This window comes from Lynx canadensis, chromosome B3, assembly GCF_007474595.2.
Source record: "Lynx canadensis isolate LIC74 chromosome B3, mLynCan4.pri.v2, whole genome shotgun sequence".
In the NCBI taxonomy this organism is placed as follows: Eukaryota; Metazoa; Chordata; class Mammalia; order Carnivora; family Felidae; genus Lynx; species Lynx canadensis.
This window is the reverse complement of record NC_044308.2, coordinates 129,046,692-129,066,553: the sequence shown is the minus strand read 5'-3', so window position 1 is coordinate 129,066,553 and position 19,862 is coordinate 129,046,692.

Below are 19,862 nucleotides of genomic sequence, written 5' to 3'. Positions count from 1 at the left end.
ATGCATACCTTAGGCCAAGTCTTCATGAAGTGGAACACCAGGTATCGGTCCAAAGTCCTGCCCGCTGGGAGAATTTTTCTCCACTGCTGTGTTACAGGGTCATCCTCAAGTAGAGTTGCGTTTACTTCTAGCTCATGCCAGCATATTATGAAGATCCATTTTATGGCTCGTCTGATATTTTCCTCCTCCATTAACTTATAATTGGGAACTCCTGATGAAGCCGTTAAGTGTGCCATAAAGGAATAAGAGTAAAGCAGTAAAGCAGTGAGAGCAGATACCACGAGAACCTGAACCATCTGCTCATGGTGTTTGCATCAGCCTTTAAAATCTTCCTAGGTTTGGTCTTCCATAATATTGCCACTTTTTTTTCAAGTTTTGGCAGTGAGTACCACAACCAGTTATGACCACTGGGCCTCCAACTATCCTACGTTGAGACATTCATTTCTACTTGGCCTCAGAGCAAGTCAACCTTTGCTTTAACAACGGGGAATAGCTGTTGGCGGTGGAAAGCATTGTCCTTCTCCGAAAGTGTAGCATCTACTCTGATTCTCTTCTGAGGGTTTCCCAGTGGCTCTATACAGTATACATGCCACAGACACTTCCCGTACGATGGATTCTGTTGAGATGTGAGAACCAAGTGGCAGGAAAACTTGGATCACAGTCTACATCCTCTTCAAAGTCATTTTTTGTTTTGTTCTGAACTCCACTTGGAATTGGTAGCCCTGAAGATTATACAGTATGTGGGTCAGACCAACACAAATGTGTTTCTTACTTTGTGGTCAACAGTGAACATGCAACACTCGTTTCGCACTTTAAAGATGATATACTTGCAGGGCAGTCGGGTGGCTTAGTGGGTTAAGCATCCGACTGTTGGTTTTGGCTCAGGTCATGATTTCATGGTTTGTGAGTCTGAGCCCCGCATCGGTCTCTGTACTGACCGCACGTTGCCTGCTTGAGATTCTCTCTCTCCTTATCTCCAAGCCCCTACCTTGCTTGTGCTCTCTTTAAACAAACAAACAAACAAACAAACAACAAGCAAACTTTTAAAAAAAGGTGATATACAACTTGCATACATCACATTAATCGATCCCTAGAAACTTCACCAATGGAACAAGCCTCCGAAATCTCTCAAGTATTATTGTCACTCTTTGACCTGCATACAGCTTACTAAATTACCTAGAATGCTTACTACTTCCTGCCTACCCAGTTCAATTAACTTCCTATCATTAAGATAATGACCGTGTTTCTGTGCTATCAAGATTACCAAGTTCTCCTTGTACACTGTTGGTAGGAATATAAATTGGTACCGCCATTATGAAAGACGGTTTGGAGGTTCCTCAAAAAAATGAAAAATAGGACTGCCAGCAATCTGACTTCTGGGTTTATATTTAAAGGAAATAAAACGGCTATCTCAAATAGATATCTGAGCTCTCAAGCTCACTGAAGCACTATTCACAATAACCAAGATGTGGAAACAACCTCAGTTTCTGTTGATGGATGAATGGATAAAGAAAATGCGGTGTGTATATACAATGAAATACTATTCAGTTTTTTTAAAATAAGGAAATCCTGTCATGAATGACAACATGGATTAACCTGGAGGCCATCATGTTATGTGCAATAAGCCAAACACAGAGAGACAGTATTTACATGTAGAATCTAAAAAAAGTTGAACTCATAAAAACAGAGGAAGAAGAGTGGTTCCATGGGACTAAGTCGGGGGGGGGGCAGAATATGGGGCGATGTTGGTCAAAGGGTACTTCTAGTTGTGAGATCAATAAGTTCTGGACACCTAATATACAGTATGGTGACTAGAGTTAATGATTTATTATATACTTGAAATATGCTAACAAAGTAGATCTTAAGTATTCTTACCATACACATACATGGTAAATGAAAAGGTGATATATATGCTAATTAGCTTAATTGTGGTAATCATTTCTCCATATATATATATATATATATATATATATATATATATAAACACCATATTATACATCTGAAATAGATATGATTTTTATTTATCCATCATTCCTCACTAAAGCTGGGGGGAGGGGGGAAGAGTAAAGATCACCAATTTCTTCTAGAAAATATAATGAGAGAGGAGGAGAACCGTCACAATCCAGAGACAAGAGACTATGGGGACACGAAGTCCTTGCCAGTTGAAGACAAAACAATTTTTGAATGTCTCTGATAGTAGGGATGTAGAAAAAAAAATGTTTCTAGGCCAATAATTGTATGCCAGGTGCCAAAAATTTCTGTTTATTTGTTTCAGCAAAGATAACACATTTGGATTTATAATTGTGAATTACAGCATGACCTGATTATGTCTACAATAATCTGTCATTTTGCATGAACCATTTAGCTTTTTTACTGACCAAAATGTGCAAATTAAATAAGGATGATATGGTAATCAAGACGTTTGCATCTATTAGGGCTTTGATAAAAGTACTAATTTGTCATATTTCGAGGGAGCCCATATAGCTTTTGGTTTATTGTCTTGGGGAGGCATTTCTAGGGACTTCCACATGCCCTTTCTTACTATAAAATTCAGGGAACCATTGTGGGGATTCTTTCAATTTTTTAGTGTATCTATTCCTATAATAGTGCCTGGATCTGGAAAACAAAACAAAACAAAACAAAACAAAACAAGGGATGGACCCTCAGTCCCACTGGAGAGATTATGAGATATATTTATCTAAATTTCCAATTATCATCTGGTCTCCAAAAGCCTCTGCAGCCAGTGGGCTGGGGTGGTACTTTAGGTCTGGTGATTGTTGCAATTTCAAAGCTACTATGTAATATTAATAAGAAAGTGTGAGAATTTATCCTTTTGAGGTCCCTGTGACTCTAGAAATGGCCCCTGACTACTTTGGGAAAGGCTTAGGAAAACATGCATGGTGTATATCTGTAGCCACATGACTATGTCTTCCTCAAAGGGATAAAGTCTTACCCTCAATCAATCTGGATCAGTTAACTAGTTTATACCCTTTGGTAAAGACCATGACCTCCATGTCAGTGGCTTAAGTTTGGTTTCTTTAATTAAAAAAAAAAAATATTTTTGAGAGACAGAAAGAGACAAAGCACAAGCATGGGAGGGGCAGAGAGAGAGGGAGACACAGAATCTGAAGCAGGCTCCAGGCTCTGAACTGTCAGCACAGAACCCAACACAGCGCTTGAACCCACGAACAGTGAGATCATGACCCGAGCCAAAGTCTGACATTTAACCAACTGAACCAACCAGGTGCCTCTCAAGTTTGGTTTCTTTGTATCATACTTAGAAAATATCTGTTTATATAAGTGTCAAGCAGCATCTTAGAATGTTATTTATCTATTTAATTCTTCAGTATTCTATGATTAATTAGTTACCACAACAGTTCCTTATGGGTCCAAACACTCTGATTACCACTCTTATGGGGAACTGTGGCTTGTTATGATAATTGTTCCTACCTTGTCTCTAATGATAAATTTTATCTCTGAAACTTCAGTAGAAATGTACAGCCAAGGGGTGCTTGGGTTGCTTCGTTGGGCATCTGGCTCTTGATTTCAGCTCAGCTCATGATCTCAGGTTCATGAGTTCGAGCCCCACATTGAATTCTGCACTGACAGCATGGAGTCTGCTTGGGATTCTATCTCTGCCTCTATCTTTGCCCCTCTTCCACTCGTGCATGTTCCCCCTACCCCCATTTCTCTCAAAATAAATAAATAAATAAATAAATAAATAAATAAATAAATAAACAAACAAACATTAAAAAAAGAAAGGTGCAGCCAAACTATGGCAATCTAACAACACTTGAGCCCTGGGAGTAATACTATGAATTCTTCTTTGCCTGCACTGTTCTGCTACTGATGCCTCACTGTCCAAACTCCTCTGAAAGCCAAAGGGGAAAGGAAGCACACTGATACAGTCTAGAGCACAGAGCAGGATGGAGAAGGATGGAGAGTGAATCTAGGAAAGCAAAGGGAAAAGAGCCAGTACCCCCACTAGAAGGTGAGGTCCATGGTGGCAGGGACATTGTCTATTATCTTTCTTGTAGCATACCCAACTCTTAGTAACCGTCACATAGTACATGCTTCATAAATATTTGCTGAATGGATGGACACATGATTTTATGGAAGGGTGGACGTGCTTGAAATTGCAGACATGTAGCTATATATCAGGAAAAGTACATACAAAGAAAATACATGAGAGAATGACAAATAGATACTATGGTAGTTAGATTTCCAATAGATGATGGCTTTCTGTGTTAGCACTGCTTTTAAAGGACAGATTTAGCCTGGTTTCTCTAGATAAACAGTGACTCTTTAAAGACTACCTGTTACCACCTGGAATATATGGTAATATTTCAGAATCAAAAGGAATTTCTGGCTTTACCCTAAAATGTTTCTTTCCAAATTGGTCATAGAAATGTGTGACTCTATGTTGTGATGACATTAGGCTCAATACACTCTTTCCATTTTAAACTGATAGACTCTTAGGGAAGAGGATGATTATCTATTTCAATGTAAACAAAATTTTTATACCGTTTCTCAAAAACTGTTTTATTAGGGAAGAGAAAAGGAGAGTACTTTGATACTGGGTATCCAATGGGGAACAAAGAAACATATTTTTAATGTTCGGGGACCAATAGTAAAAGAAAAACTCAAATGTAATGGTAGAATTTATGGTCTGTGGCAAACAAACAAACAAACAAACAAGCAAACAAACAAAAAACACTGGTCACAAATTATCTGAAACTCTTTAGACTAAAAATTCATGTTAATTTCTTAGTCTTTTAACATTTATTTTAATATTTATTATTTTGAGAGAGAGAGAGCACAAGTGAGGGAAGGACAGAGAGAGAGAAAGACAGAATCTGAAGCAGGCTCCAGGCTCTGAGCTGTTAGCACAGAGCCCGACACAGGGCTTGAACTCATGAACTGTGAGATCATGACCTGAGCTGAAGTCAGGTGCTCAACCGACTGAGCCACCCAGGTGCCCCAATTTCTTATTCTTTTGATTCCAGGCCTAGCCTTTGGCTTACTTTGTTTAGTGGGGTATGAGAAAATGTGATATAAGCAAAGGCTTGTGCACTGGGGGCTTGCTTGTTGTTATTGCTGGGACCCCTTCCAGTTCCATAGAAATGAATTTGGGATAATCTGCTGGATGACAAGATCTACAAGGCCTTGCTCCATGTGACATCAAGCCAGCCATCAGACAGGTAGACAGGTGCCCTAGATAAACTACTTCCAGCCACCAGATATGTTTGTGAAGCAATCCTAAATTATTCTACCCCAAATAACTTGACCCAGGCCATAAGAAACACCTAGTCAATCCACAAAACCATGAAAAACAATAAATGTTTATGATTTTAAGTACTAGTTCTTGGAATGATTTGTTATTCACTTTTTTGTTGTTGTTTTTGCGATTAACAGAGTTTTTTTTTTCCTCCTGGATAAGAAGAAATAATGTCTAAGTATTTGGAGTGACAAGAATACATGGTACTAAAGAGATTTACCTGAGATACCATAGCACTGACTCCTGCCCTTTACTACTGTGATTTACCTCCTCTTTATCATTTCTCACTCTTCCTCCAGGATTCCAAATTGGTATTGGATTTGTTGTGGGCAGAGCCAATCATACTTGTTGTGGGTGAAGAAGTCTCTTTGTCACTAAGAGACATGTTAGGGTCATTTGTCAACTTCTACCACAGGACCTTCATTCTTGTTCAAGTTGCAAATTCCCTAGGCTGAGGTCATATTTTAAACTGCTTTCTGTCACTTTTGCTTTTCATGAGAAGAAATTTCAGCTTCATTCTCAAGAGGAGATTTTGATAGAGAAACAGCATGAGACTAATGGATTCCTAGAGATAAAAAGTGGCAGCATAACTGATTAGAAAAAGGAAAGCATGTTGAGGAAGGGAGAGAATTTGAAAATAAAAATCCAACTACTCTAAATTTTGCCAGCAGTGGACTTTGATCATGTGTGCATATCACATACTTTCAATTCCTGTAACTGAATCCTTTGTAAAACTTCCGTAACACCTTTCTCTCTCTTTCCTTTCCTAAGACAAGACAACCCCAAAATAATTTTCAAGAACATAAATATACCAGTTACTAAATGAAAAACAAGCAATACATATTAGATGCACACTAAATTATATGTTATATGTATATATGTTATATGTATCTATATACATGTACATGACTATATTATATGCACTATTATATGTACTAATCATGCCATAAGCTTCTAGTTAAATTTCCCTTCTTCCCCTATCCTCCCTCAGACTTCCATAATTATTAGAATCATGCTTTAAGCAGTAAAGAACTGTGGGTATAATATGATACACCTTTTATTGCTAGCATGAGAGTAAAAGGCAATTGTCATCTTTGAGCAGTGTTATTTGATTATAGGGGTGAATTCCATATGAGAATGATAGAGCCATTTTAAGGTTATCAGAAAGATAGCTACCAAAACAATGTATTATTTACAAAATGCAATTTGAGCTTGCCCTTTGTCCTGTCACAATTCAAGAAAATGAGATGCTTTTTGAAATTAAAAGACAATATCCGAAAGCAGATAAAAGAGAGAGATTGATATTTTTCAGGCACATAGCACCTTCTATCCCAAAAAGCTTTACACCATAATAATTTGCATTCCATAGTACTTTTCTTGTGAGATTTTTCAAAGCCTATTACATTCATATGAATTCGACTATGATGCATTTCCTTGAAGTAGGGATTTATTCTTCATATCCCTGTTTTACACATAAGCACATCAGGTGCTTTGCTGAAGGCTACACAGCAACTTACAAGTCAGTTAGGAAATTGATCCTAGAAACCCTAATTTCCTATCTCTTGTTCCGGTACCTTGACAAAACCATTTTCCAAATAGAGAAGCATATTACTCTTCAGCTAAATAGCAAATTAAAGACATGCTGTCTCATGTAATCTTGTAAATATGCTTTAAAAGCCACCAGCACTCCCGAGAGTTTTACCGTCTGGTTCCCATGGTGGCAAAAAAGAAATGGAGCTGAGAGCGGAAGACACACTGAATTGTTTTCAGCAGCCAGAGGTGGACTTCTGCACAGACGAGAGCGTTTGATTAGAATCTCCAGATTATCTTTGCATTAGAGAAGTCAATTTCATCTGCGGCCCTGCTGGAGAATACCAGACCTAGAAAAGAGAAAACAAGGTATGAAGGCTCCTAACCAATCTGTGGCAAACACATTTAGTATTAAGTACTTATAGCCTGTGGCCACCAACCCCAAAGATGGCTCCCAGTGACCCTTGCTTCTTAGCATCCGTGCTCTTGTGATTGTACACCCTCACTGAATTAGGGCTGCATCAAAACAAGTGTTGCAGCTTCCACCTTGGTCGCTAGAACCACTCCTTCAGGGAAGCCAGCCACCATGACATGAGAACAATTAAGCAGCCCTGAGGCCCAAGTGGAAAGGAGTGAAGACTTTGGTAGACAACCAGCACTGGTATTCTAACCATGCCGTCGTGGGAGTGAGATGCTCCCAGCCCAATCGAGCCTTCAGATGACTGCAGCCTAGTGAACCACATGCTCATGAAAGACCTTATACTAGGTCTTTCAGGACTGCTCCCCAAATCCTGACCTACAGCAACAATGAGAGATGTGAAAGATAAATGATTATTGTTTTCTTAGTCACTAAGTTCTGGGGGAATTTGATGTCTAGTTCTGGCTAACTAATTTTTAATCAAACAGTTGATAAGGCAGAGAAAAATAAGTAGTTAAATTAGGGGTTTTGTTTGTTTGTTTGTTTTCTCAATTCAATTCAACAGCTATTTAATGAACATCTACTCTCTGTTGGGTACCATAGAAAAGACACTGATAGGTAAGCACCAAGCCTGAGAACAAAAGTGGGTTATCTCACTTAGAAAAAGAAATTAAGGTAACTACTCTGGTGAAAAGCATGCAAACTTCAAAAGATAAAAGATATTCATTATGAAATTGCATGAAATTCCTTACTTAACGATTTTTCAATGGCTTTCCATAGCACTTTTGAGTTAAAATTAAACTCTGTGTCTCACCTGGGTCCTAACTAAGCCTCACCTGCTGCTTCTCCAAACATTCTGGACTTCGGTCTCTTGAACATGCCAGGCTTTTTATTATCTAGAGCCTGAGTAGATGCTCTTCCTTCAGCCTCATCCAGCTCCATTCTCCCACCCCTGGCCTTGGTCATATCCTTAATATCATTAACTTCTTCAGGTCTCAGCTTAAATGTCACCTTTATGAGCCTTTTTTGGAGTACTTTTTGTAACTCCCCCATCACTCAATGCACACATACAGATAAAGAGAAACACACATTTTTATTGTCATGTGATTCTTACTTGTTTCCCTTAAATCACCAATCCATTTTTTTTAAGTTTATCTCTTTAGTCTGAGAAAGTGAAAGAGAGAAAGCATGAGTTGAGGAGAGGCAGAGCGAGAGGGAGAGAGAATCACAAGCAGGCTCCTCACCGTCACCGCCGAGCCCGATGTGGGGCACAAACTCGTGAACCGTGAGATCATGCCCTGGGCCGAAGTCAGATGCTCAAAGTCACATGGTCAACTGACTGAGCCACCCAGGTGCCCCTCACCAACATAATTTGTCAAACGGAGTCTGTGTTTGTTTTCTTTACCAATTTTTATATACCCATTAATTAGCACTATGTGTCCATATGTTAGGTGCTTAATAAATGCTCAATGAATACCTAAAAATCAAAAAAAATAAAAATAAATCACTATGAACATTGGAGGGCTTGTGGGATCCCTTTAGGAAAGACTTCTGGAAGCAGTGGCACTTAAGGGAGCTTTACTGATTGCTTTAGGCTTCAGAAAGCTAGCATATGTGATAGAAATTTATTCCACTGGAATCATTGTGTATGGAGAGTGAGGAGGAAGAACAATAATGGTTTTTCAGAGAATTGTGGGTTTTTTTGTAGCCAGTCTTCATCCTTGGCAGAGTAAACACTCGAGTCTGTGTTTGAATATAATACAGTATTGCCTGGCAGAAATTGTAGGGAAGAACAGAAATACCACCCCAGCTGAATTGTGTTTGTTATGAATTGAATTGCTGCTATTGATTCGAAATTCAAAACTGGAATGAGGGAGTAATGCTCCATCAGTGGTGGTTCTGCAGTGTGGGTGTGGGAAGAATGAGGTGGGTCTATAAGAATTGATCTGCAGTATTGTGTTTACATTCTGTATGCTCCAAGTCTGAAAATTTTACTGAGATACTGTTGAAAACTACTGGACACAGGTCATTTTAAGCAAAACATCTGAGAGTGGGATATGCATATGAAACAATACCCAATTAAAGAACAGCCTATGACAAAAAAATATAAGGAATTGAAGCTTCCACTGCTTTGTGAAGACAGAATCACAGACGCCACGAGTTTAAGTTAGGAGACACTTTTTCACATTGATCCCAATCTAATAAGTTTGTTTTTGCAAAATGTCACAAAAAGTTCTAACTCCTTGGTGAAAAAAAATGCGTATGTAATGAAACTAACTAACCAACATGTACTACAGAATGATGTGCATAGTTTGTAGCTTGGGTGGAGAATCTGATCAATGGAGTTGTCCATATTTGGACATATATGTGACTAAACCTACCAGTTGAAATGAGACCAATTATAGGGATCTTAGGCCTGATTTAAGAAACCATAAATCATATGGTTCTTATCCTTTCTTTGATTAATGTTGTATATCACATTGATTGATTTGTAAATATCAAACCACTCTTGAAACCCAGGAATAAATCCCACTTGATTGTAGTGACTGATTTTTTTTTAGTGTATTGTTGGATTTGGTTTGCTAGTATTTTATTGAGAATTTTTGCATCCATGTTCATCAGGAATATCGACCTTTAGTTCTCTTTTATAGTGGAGTCTTTATATGGTTTTGGTATCAGGGTAATCCTGGTTTCTTAGAATGGATTTAGAAGTTTTCCTTCCTTTTCAGTTTTTTGGAGTAGTTTGAGAAAAATAGGTATTAACTCTTCTTTACATGTTTGGTAGAACTTGCCTGTGAAGCCATCTGATCCTGGACTTTTGTTTATTGGGAAGTTTTTTTGTTTTGTTTTGTTTTTATGTTTATTTATCTTTGACAGAGAGAGAGACAGACAGAGCATGAGCGGGGGACAGGCAGAGAGAGAGGGAGACAAAGAATCCAAAACAGGCTCCAGGCCCCGAGCTGTCAGCACAGAGCCCGTTGCATGTCTCGAACTCATTGACAGCGAGATAATGACCTGAGCCAAAGTCAGACGTCCAGCCCACTGAGCCAACCAGGCGCCCCTGGAGTTTTTTTGATTACTGATTCAATTACTTTGCTGTTATCTATCTGTTCAAGTTTTCTCTATCTTCCTGTTTTAGTTTTGGTAGTTTATATGTTTCTTCCAAGTTGTCCAGTTTGTTGGCATAGAGTTTTTATAATATTCTCGTATAAATGTGTGTATTTCTGTGGTGTTAGTTGTCATTTCTCCTCTCTCATTTGTGATTTTATTTATTTGGGAACTTTCTTTTTTTTCTTTTTGATAAGTCTGACTAGAATTTTATCAATTTTGTTAATTTTTTTAAAGACCCATCTCCTGATTTCATTGATCTCTTCTATTTGTTCCTTTAGCTTTTATATCATTTATTTCTGCTATAAGCTTTACTATTTCCTTCCTTCTGGTGACTTTAGTCTTCATTTGTTATTCTTTTTCTAGCTTCTTTAGGTGTATGGTTATATTGTGTATTTGAGACTTTTTTTGCTTCTTGAAGTAGGCATGTATTACAATTTACTTACCTCTTATGACCACTTTTGCTGCATCCTAAAGGCTTTGGACCTTTGTGTTTTCATTTTTGTTTGTTTCTGTGTATTATTTTTATTTCTTCTTTTATTTCCTGGTTGACCCCTTCATTGTTTAGTAGCATGATGTTTAACCTCCATGTGTTTGTGGTCTTTCCACATTTCTTCTTGCGGTTGATGTCTAGTTTCATAGTGCTGTGGTCAGGAAAGGTGCATGGTATGACTTCAATTTTTTGTATTTGTTGAGGCATGTTTTGTGACATAATATGTGGTCTATTCTGGAGAATGTTCCATATGCACTTGAAAATAATGTAGTTTTGCTGTTTTAGGATGGAATATTCTGAATATGTCTGTTAAAAACCATATGATCATTTCAATAGATGCAAAAAAAAAAAAAAACATTTGACAAAGTACAACAACCATCCATGATAAAAAAACCTCAACAAAGTAGGGTTAGAGGGGCATATCTCAACACAATAAAGGCCATGTATGAAAAACTCACAGCTAATATCATCCTCAATGGGAAAGAAACTGAGAAATTTTCCACTATAAACACGAACAACACAGAGATGTCCACTCTCACCACTGCTATTTAACATAGTATTGGAAGTCCTACCCACAGCAATGAGAAAAAAAAGAGAAAACAAAACATAAAAGAACAAAAGGCAATCAAATTGTCAAGAAAGAAGTAAAACTTCCACTAATTTCAGATGACATGATATGCTGCATAAAAGAAAAAGAAAAGAAAAGAAAGTAAGGCGCCTGGGTAGCTTAGTCTTTTGAGCATCCAACTCTTGATTTTGGCTCAGGTCATGATCTTGCAATTCATAAGATCAAGCCTCACATCAGGCTCTGCTCAGAGTGTGGAACATGCTTTGGATTCTCTCTCCCTCTCTCTCTCTCTCTCTCTCTACCCCTGCCCTGCTTTCTCTCTCTCTCTCTCTCTCTCTCTCTCTCTCTCTCTCTCTCCTCTACTCTATCTCTATCTCCTCTCTCAAAATAAATAAATAAACATTAAAAAATCCAAAAACTCCATCAAAAAACTTCCAGAACTGATAAATTCAGTAAAGCCATAGGATACAAAATTAATATACAGAAATCTGTTGCATTGCTATATACCAATAGTGAAGCAACAGAAAAAGAAATCAAGGAATCAATCCCACTTATAGTTGTACCAGAAACAAAAACTACCTAGTAATAACCCTAAACAAAGAAGTGAAAGACCTGTACTCTGAAAACTATAAAACACTGATGAAGGAAATTAAAGATAGCACAAGGAAATGGAAAGATTTTCCATGCTCATGAACTGGAGGAGTAAATATCATTAAGATATCTGTGCTTCCCAAATCAGTCCACACATTTTATACAATCCCTATCAAAATACCACCAGCATTTTTCAAAGAGCTAGAACGAACAATTTTAAAATTTGTATGGAACCACAAAGGTTCCCAAATAACTAAAGCAATCCTGAAAAAGCAAAACAAAGCTGGAGGCATCACAATTCCAGATTTCAGGCTATATTACAAAGCTGTAGTCAGCAGGAAAGTACTGTACTGGCACAAAAACAGACACATAGATCAATGTAACACAATAGAAAACCAAGAGATGGACCCACAACTGTATGGTCAATTATCTTCGACACAGAAGGAAGGAATATCCAATGGGGGAAAAAACAGTCTCTTCAACAAATGGTGTTGGGAAAACTGGACATTTATATGTGAAATAATGAAACTGGACCACTTTCTTACACCACACACAAAAATAAATTCAAAATAGATGGAAGACCTAAATCTGAGAGAGAAAATCATCAAAATCCTAGAGAACACAGGCAGCAACCTCTTTGACATCAGCCATAGCAACTTCTTGTTAGACATGTCTCAGGAGGCAAAGGAAATAAGGTCAAAGGTGAACTATTGGGACTTCATCAAGATAAAAAGCTTCTGCAAAATGAAAGAAACAATCAACAAAACTAAAAAACAACCTTTGGAATGGGAGTAGATATTTGCAAATGACATATCTGATAAAGGGTTAGTATCCAAAATTTATAAATAACTTATCAAACTTGACACCCAAAAAACAAATAATCCAGTTAAGAAATGGATGGAAGCCATGAGTAGACATTTTTCCAAAGAAAACATCTACGTGGCTAACAGACACATGAAAAGTTGCTCAACATCACTCATTATCAGTGAAATACAAATCAAAACTACAATGAGTTATCACCTCACACCTGTAAGAATGGCTAAAGTCAACAACACAAGAAACAACAGATATTGGCGAGGATGTGGAGAAACCAGAAATCTGTTGTACTGTTGGTGGGGATCCCACTGGTGCAGCCACTGTGGAAAACACTATAGAGATTCCTCACAAATTTAAAAATACCTACCCTGGGGCTATTCTGGGGTGCCTGGATGGCTCAGTTGATTAAACATCTGACTTGGCTCAGGTCATGATCTCATGGTTCATGAGTTCAAGCCCCACATTGGGCTCTGTGCTCCAGCTCAGAGCCTGGAGCCTGCTTTGGATTCTGTGTCTCCTTCTCTCTCTGTCCTTATCCCACTCATGCTCTGTCTCTCTCTCTCCCTCTCTCTCTTTCAAAAATAAATAAACATTAAAAAAGATATGTAAAAAAATAGAACTGCCCTACTATTCAACAATTGCACTACAAAAACACAGATTTGAAGAGATACATGTACCCTGATGTTTATTGCAGCATTATCAACAGTAGCCAAATGTCCATTGACTGATGGATGGATGAAGAGAATACACACACAGACACACACACACAGACACACACACACACACACACACACACAGTAGAATATTACTTAGCCATAAAAAGGAATGCCATCTTGTCATTTACAGCATGGATGGAGCTAAAGGGTATTATACTAAGTGAAATTAGTCAGTCAGGGAAAGACAAATAGCATACGATTTCACTCATATGCAGAATTTAAGAAACAAAGCAAATGAGTAAAGGGGAAAAAAGAGAGAAGGAGAGGCAAACCAAGAAACACGCTCTTAATCATAGGGAACAAACTGATGGTTACCGTAGGGGAGGTATGTGGGTGGATAGGTGGATAGGTTAAATAGGTGATGAGGATTAAGTAGTGTACTTCTGATGATCACCTGGTATTGTATGCAAGTGTTAGATCACTACTGTATACCTGAAAACAATATTACAGTATATGTTAACTAACTATAATTAAATAAAAACTTGAAACAGAAAACAAAACAAATAGATAGACAGATAGATAGATAGATAGATAGATAGATAGATAGAGACTTTTTAAAAAAGGATCCATAGGGACCGAGGAAGATGGCGGCGTAGGAGGACACTGGGCTCACCGAGTGTCCTGCTGATCACTTAGATTCCACCTACACCTGCCTAAATAACCCAGAAAACCGCCAGAGGATTAGCAGAACGGAGTCATCGGACCCAAGTGCAGACGAGAGGCCCACGGAAGAGGGTAGGAAGGGCGGGGAGGCGGTGCGCGCTCCACGGACTGGCGGGAGGGAGCCGGGGCTGAGGGGCGGCTCGCCAGCCAAGCAGAGCCCCCGAGTCCGGCTTGCAAAAGCGGAGGGGCCTGACGGACTGTGTTCCGACAGCAAGCGCGACTTAACGTCTGGGAGGTCATAAGTTAACAGCTCTGCTCGGAAAGCGGGAAGGCTGGAGGACAAAGGGAGGGTGAGCTGCGGAGCCCCCAGACGACAGAGCTCAGTTTGGCGGGGAACAAAGGCGCTCGCCAGCGCCATCTCCCCCGCCAATCCCCCAGCCAAAATCCCAAAGGGAACCGGTTCCTGCCAGGGAAATTGCTCGCTCCGCGCAAACACCCAACTCTGTGCTTCTGCGGAGCCAAACCTCCGGCAGCGGATCTGACTCCCTCCGGCTGCCACAGGGCCCCTCCTGAAGTGGATCACCTAAGGAGAAGTGAGCTAAGCCTGCCCCCCCTGCCGCCGTGCACCTTGCCTTCCCACCCCAGCTAATACGCCAGATCCCCAGCATCACAAGCCTGGCAGTGTGCAAGTAGCCCAGACGGGCCACGCCACCCCACAGTGAATCCCGCCCCTAGGAGAGGGGAAGAGAAGGCACACACCAGTCTGACTGTGGCCCCAGCGGTGGGCTGGGGGCAGACATCAGGACTGACTGCAGCCCCGCCCACCAACTCCAGTTATACACCACAGCACAGGGGAAGTGCCCTGCAGGTCCTCACCACACCAGGGACTATCCAAAATGACCAAGCAGAAGAATTCCCCTCAGAAGAATCTCCAGGAAATAACAACAGCTAATGAGCTGATCAAAAAAGATTTAAATAATATAACAGAAAGTGAATTTAGAATAATAGTCATAAAATTAATCGCTGGGCTGGAAAACAGTATACAGGACAGCAGAGAATCTCTTGCTACAGAGATCAAGGGACTAAGGAACAGTCATGAGGAGCTGAAAAACGCTTTAAATGAAATGCAAAACAAAATGCAAACCACCACGGCTCGGATGGAAGAGGCAGAGGAGAGAATAGGTGAACTAGAAGATAAAGTTATGGAAAAAGAGGAAGCTGAGAAAAAGAGATAAAAAAATCCAGGAGTATGAGGGGAAAATTAGAGAACTAAGTGATACACTAAAAAGAAATAATATACGCATAATTGGTATCCCAGAGGAGGAAGAGAGAGGGAAAGGTGCTGAAGGGGTACTTGAAGAAATAATAGCTGAGAACTTCCCTGAACTGGGGAAGGAAAAAGGCATTGAAATCCAAGAGGCACAGAGAACTCCCTTCAGACGTAACTTGAATCGATCTTCTGCACGACATATCATAGTGAAACTGGCAAAATACAAGGATAAAGAGAAAATTCTGAAAGCAGCAAGGGGTAAACGTGCCCTCACATATAAAGGGAGACCGATAAGACTCGTGACGGATCTCTCTTTTGAAACTTGGCAGGCCAGAAAGAATTGGCACGAGATTTTCAGTGTGCTAGACAGAAAAAATATGCAGCCGAGAATCCTTTATCCAGCAAGTCTGTCATTTAGAATAGAAGGAGAGATAAAGGTCTTCCCAAACAAACAAAAACTGAAGGAATTTGTCACCCCTAAACCAGCCCTACAAGAGATCCTAAGGGGGACCCTGTGAGACAAAGTACCAGAGACATCACTACAAGCATAAAACATACAGACATCACAATGACTCTAAACCCGTATCTTTCTATAATAACACTGAATGTAAATGGATTAAATGCGCCAACCAAAAGACATAGGGTATCAGAATGGATAAAAAAACAAGACCCATCTATTTGCTGTCTACAAGAGACTCATTTTAGACCTGAGGACACCTTTAGATTCAGAGTGAGGGGATGGAGAACTATTTATCATGCTACTGGAAGCCAAAAGAAAGCTGGAGTAGCCATACTTATATCAGACAAACTAGACTTTAAATTAAAGGCTGTAACAAGAGATGAAGAAGGACATTATATAATAGTTACAGGGTCTATCCATCAGGAAGAGCTAACAATTATAAATGTCTATGCACCGAATACCGGAGCCCCCAAATATATAAAAGAATTACTCATAAACAGAAGCAACCTTATTGATAAGAATGTGGTAATTGCTGGGGACTTTAACACCCCACTTACAGAAATGGATAGATCATCTAGACACACGGTCAATAAAGAAACAAGGGCCCTGAATGAGACATTGGATCAGATGGACTTGACAGATATATTTAGAACTCTGCATCCCAAAGCAACAGAATATACTTTCTTCTCGAGTGCACATGGAACATTCTCCAAGATAGATCATATACTGGGTCACAAAACAGCCCTTCATAAGTTTACAAGAATTGAAATTATACCATGCATACTTTCAGACCACAATGCTATGAAGCTTGAAATCAACCACAGGAAAAAGTCTGGAAAACCTCCAAAAGCATGGAGGTTAAAGAACACCCTACTAACGAATGAGTGGGTCAACCAGGCAATTAGAGAAGAAATCAAAAAATATATGGAAACAAACGAAAATGAAAATACAACAATCCAAACGCTTTGGGACGCAGCGAAGGCAGTCCTGAGAGGAAAATACATTGCAATCCAGGCCTATCTCAAGAAACAAGAAAAATCCCAAATACAAAATCTAACAGCACACCTAAAGGAAATAGAAGCAGAACAGCAAAGGCAGCCTCAACCCAGCAGAAGAAGAGAAATAATAAAGATCAGAGCAGAAATAAACAATATAGAATCTAAAAAAACTGTAGAGCAGATCAACGAAACCAAGAGTTGGTTTTTTTAAAAAATAAACAAAATTGACAAACCTCTAGCCAGGCTTCTCAAAAAGAAAAGGGAGATGACCCAAATAGATAAAATCATGAATGAAAATGGAATTATTACAACCAATCCCTCAGAGATACAAACAATTATCAGGGAATACTATGAAAAATTATATGCCAACAAATTGGACAACCTGGAAGAAATGGACAAATTCCTGAACACCCACACTCTTCCAAAACTCAATCAGGAGGAAATAGAAAGCTTGAACAGACCCATAACCAGCGAAGAAATTGAATCGGTTATCAAAAATCTCCCAACAAATAAGAGTCCAGGACCAGATGGCTTCCCAGGGGAGTTCTACCAGACATTTAAAGCAGAGATAATACCTATCCTTCTCAAGCTATTCCAAGAAATAGAAAGGGAAGGAAAACTTCCAGACTCATTCTATGAAGCCAGTATTACTTTGATTCCTAAACCAGACAAAGACCCAGTAAAAAAAGAGAACTACAGGCCAATATCCCTGATGAATATGGATGCAAAAATTCTCAATAAGATACTAGCAAATCGAATCTAACAGCATATACAAAGAATTATTCACCATGATCAAGTGGGATTCATTCCTGGGATGCAGGGCTGGTTCAACATTCGCAAATCAATCAACATGATACATCACATTAACAAAAAAAAAGAGAAGAACCATATGATCCTGTCAATCGATGCAGAAAAGGCCTTTGACAAAATCCAGCACCCTTTCTTAATAAAAACCCTTGAGAAAGTCGGGATAGAAGGAACATACTTAAAGATCATAAAAGCCATTTATGAAAAGCCCACAGCTAACATCATCCTCAACGGGGAAAAACTGAGAGCTTTTTCCCTGAGATCAGGAACACGACAGGGATGCCCACTCTCACTGCTGTTGTTTAACATAGTGCTGGAAGTTCTAGCATCAGCAATCAGACAACAAAAGGAAATCAAAGGCATCAAAATTGGCAAAGATGAAGTCAAGCTTTCGCTTTTTGCAGATGACATGATATTATACATGGAAAATCCGATAGACTCCACCAAAAGTCTGCTAGAACTGATACATGAATTCAGCAAAGTTGCAGGATACAAAATCAATGTCCAGAAATCAGTTGCATTCTTATACACTAACAATGAAGCAACAGAAAGACAAATAAAGAAACTGATCCCATTCACAATTGCACCAAGAAGCATAAAATACCTAGGAATAAATCTAACCAAAGATGTAAAGGATCTGTATGCTGAAAACTATAGAAAGCTTATGAAGGTAATTGAAGAAGATTTAAAGAAATGGAAAGACATTCCCTGCTCATGGATTGGAAAAATAAATATTGTCAAAATGTCAATACTACCCAAAGCTATCTACACATTCAATGCAATCCCAATCAAAATTGCACCAGCATTCTTCTCGAAATTAGAACAAGCAATCCTAAAATTCATATGGAACCACAAAAGGCCCCGAATAGCCAAAGGAATTTTGAAGAAGAAGACCAAAGCAGGAGGCATCACAATCCCAGACTTTAGCCTCTACTACAAAGCTGTCATCATCAAGACAGCATGGTATTGGCACAAAAACAGACACACAGACCAATGGAATAGAATAGAAACCCCAGAACTAGACCCACAAACGTATGGCCAACTCATCTTTGACAAAGCAGGAAAGAACATCCAATGGAAAAAAGACAGCCTCTTTAACAAATGGTGCTGGGAGAACTGGACAGCAACATGCAGAAGATTGAAACTAGACCACTTTCTCACACCATTTACAAAAATAAACTCAAAATGGATAAAGGACCTAAATGTGAGACAGGAAACCATCAAAACCTTAGAGGAGAAAGCAGGAAAAGACCTCTCTGACCTCAGCCGTAGCAATCTCTTACTCGACACATCCCCAAAGGCAAGGGAATTAAAAGCAAAAGTGAATTACTGGGACCTTATGAAGATAAAAAGCTTCTGCACAGCAAAGGAAACAACCAACAAAACTAAAAGGCAACCAACGGAATGGGAAAAGATATTTGCAAATGACATATCGGAGAAAGGGCTAGTATCTAAAATCTATAAAGAGCTCACCAAACTCCATACCCGAAAAACAAATAACCCAGTGAAGAAATGGGCAGAAAACATGAATAGACACTTCTCTAAAGAAGACGTCCAGATGGCCAACAGGCATATGAAAAGATGTTCAGCGTCGCTCCTCATCAGGGAAATACAAATCAAAACCACACTCAGATATCACCTCACGCCAGTCAGAGTGGCCAAAATGAACAAATCAGGAGACTATAGATGCTGGAGAGGATGTGGAGAAACGGGAACCCTCTTGCACTGTTGGTGGGAATGCAAATTGGTGCAGCCACTCTGGAAAGCAGTGTGGATGTTCCTCAGAAAATTAAAAATTGACCTACCCTATGACCCAGCAATAGCACTGCTAGGAATTTATCCAAGGGATACAGGAGTACTGATGCATAGGGGCACTTGTACCCCAATGTTCATAGCAGCACTCTCAACAATAGCCAAATTATGGAAAGAGCCTAAATGTCCATCAACTGATGAATGGATAAAGAAATTGTGGTATATATACACAATGGAATACTATGTGGCAATGAGAAAAAATGAAATACGGCCTTTTGTAGCAACGTGGATGGAACTGGAGAGTGTAATGCTAAGTGAAATAAGCCATACAGAGAAAGACAGATACCATATGGTTTCACTCTTATGTGGATTCTGAGAAACTTAACAGGAACCCATGGGGGAGGGGAAGGAAAAAAAAAAAAGAGGTTAGAGTGGGAGAGAGCCAAAGCATAAG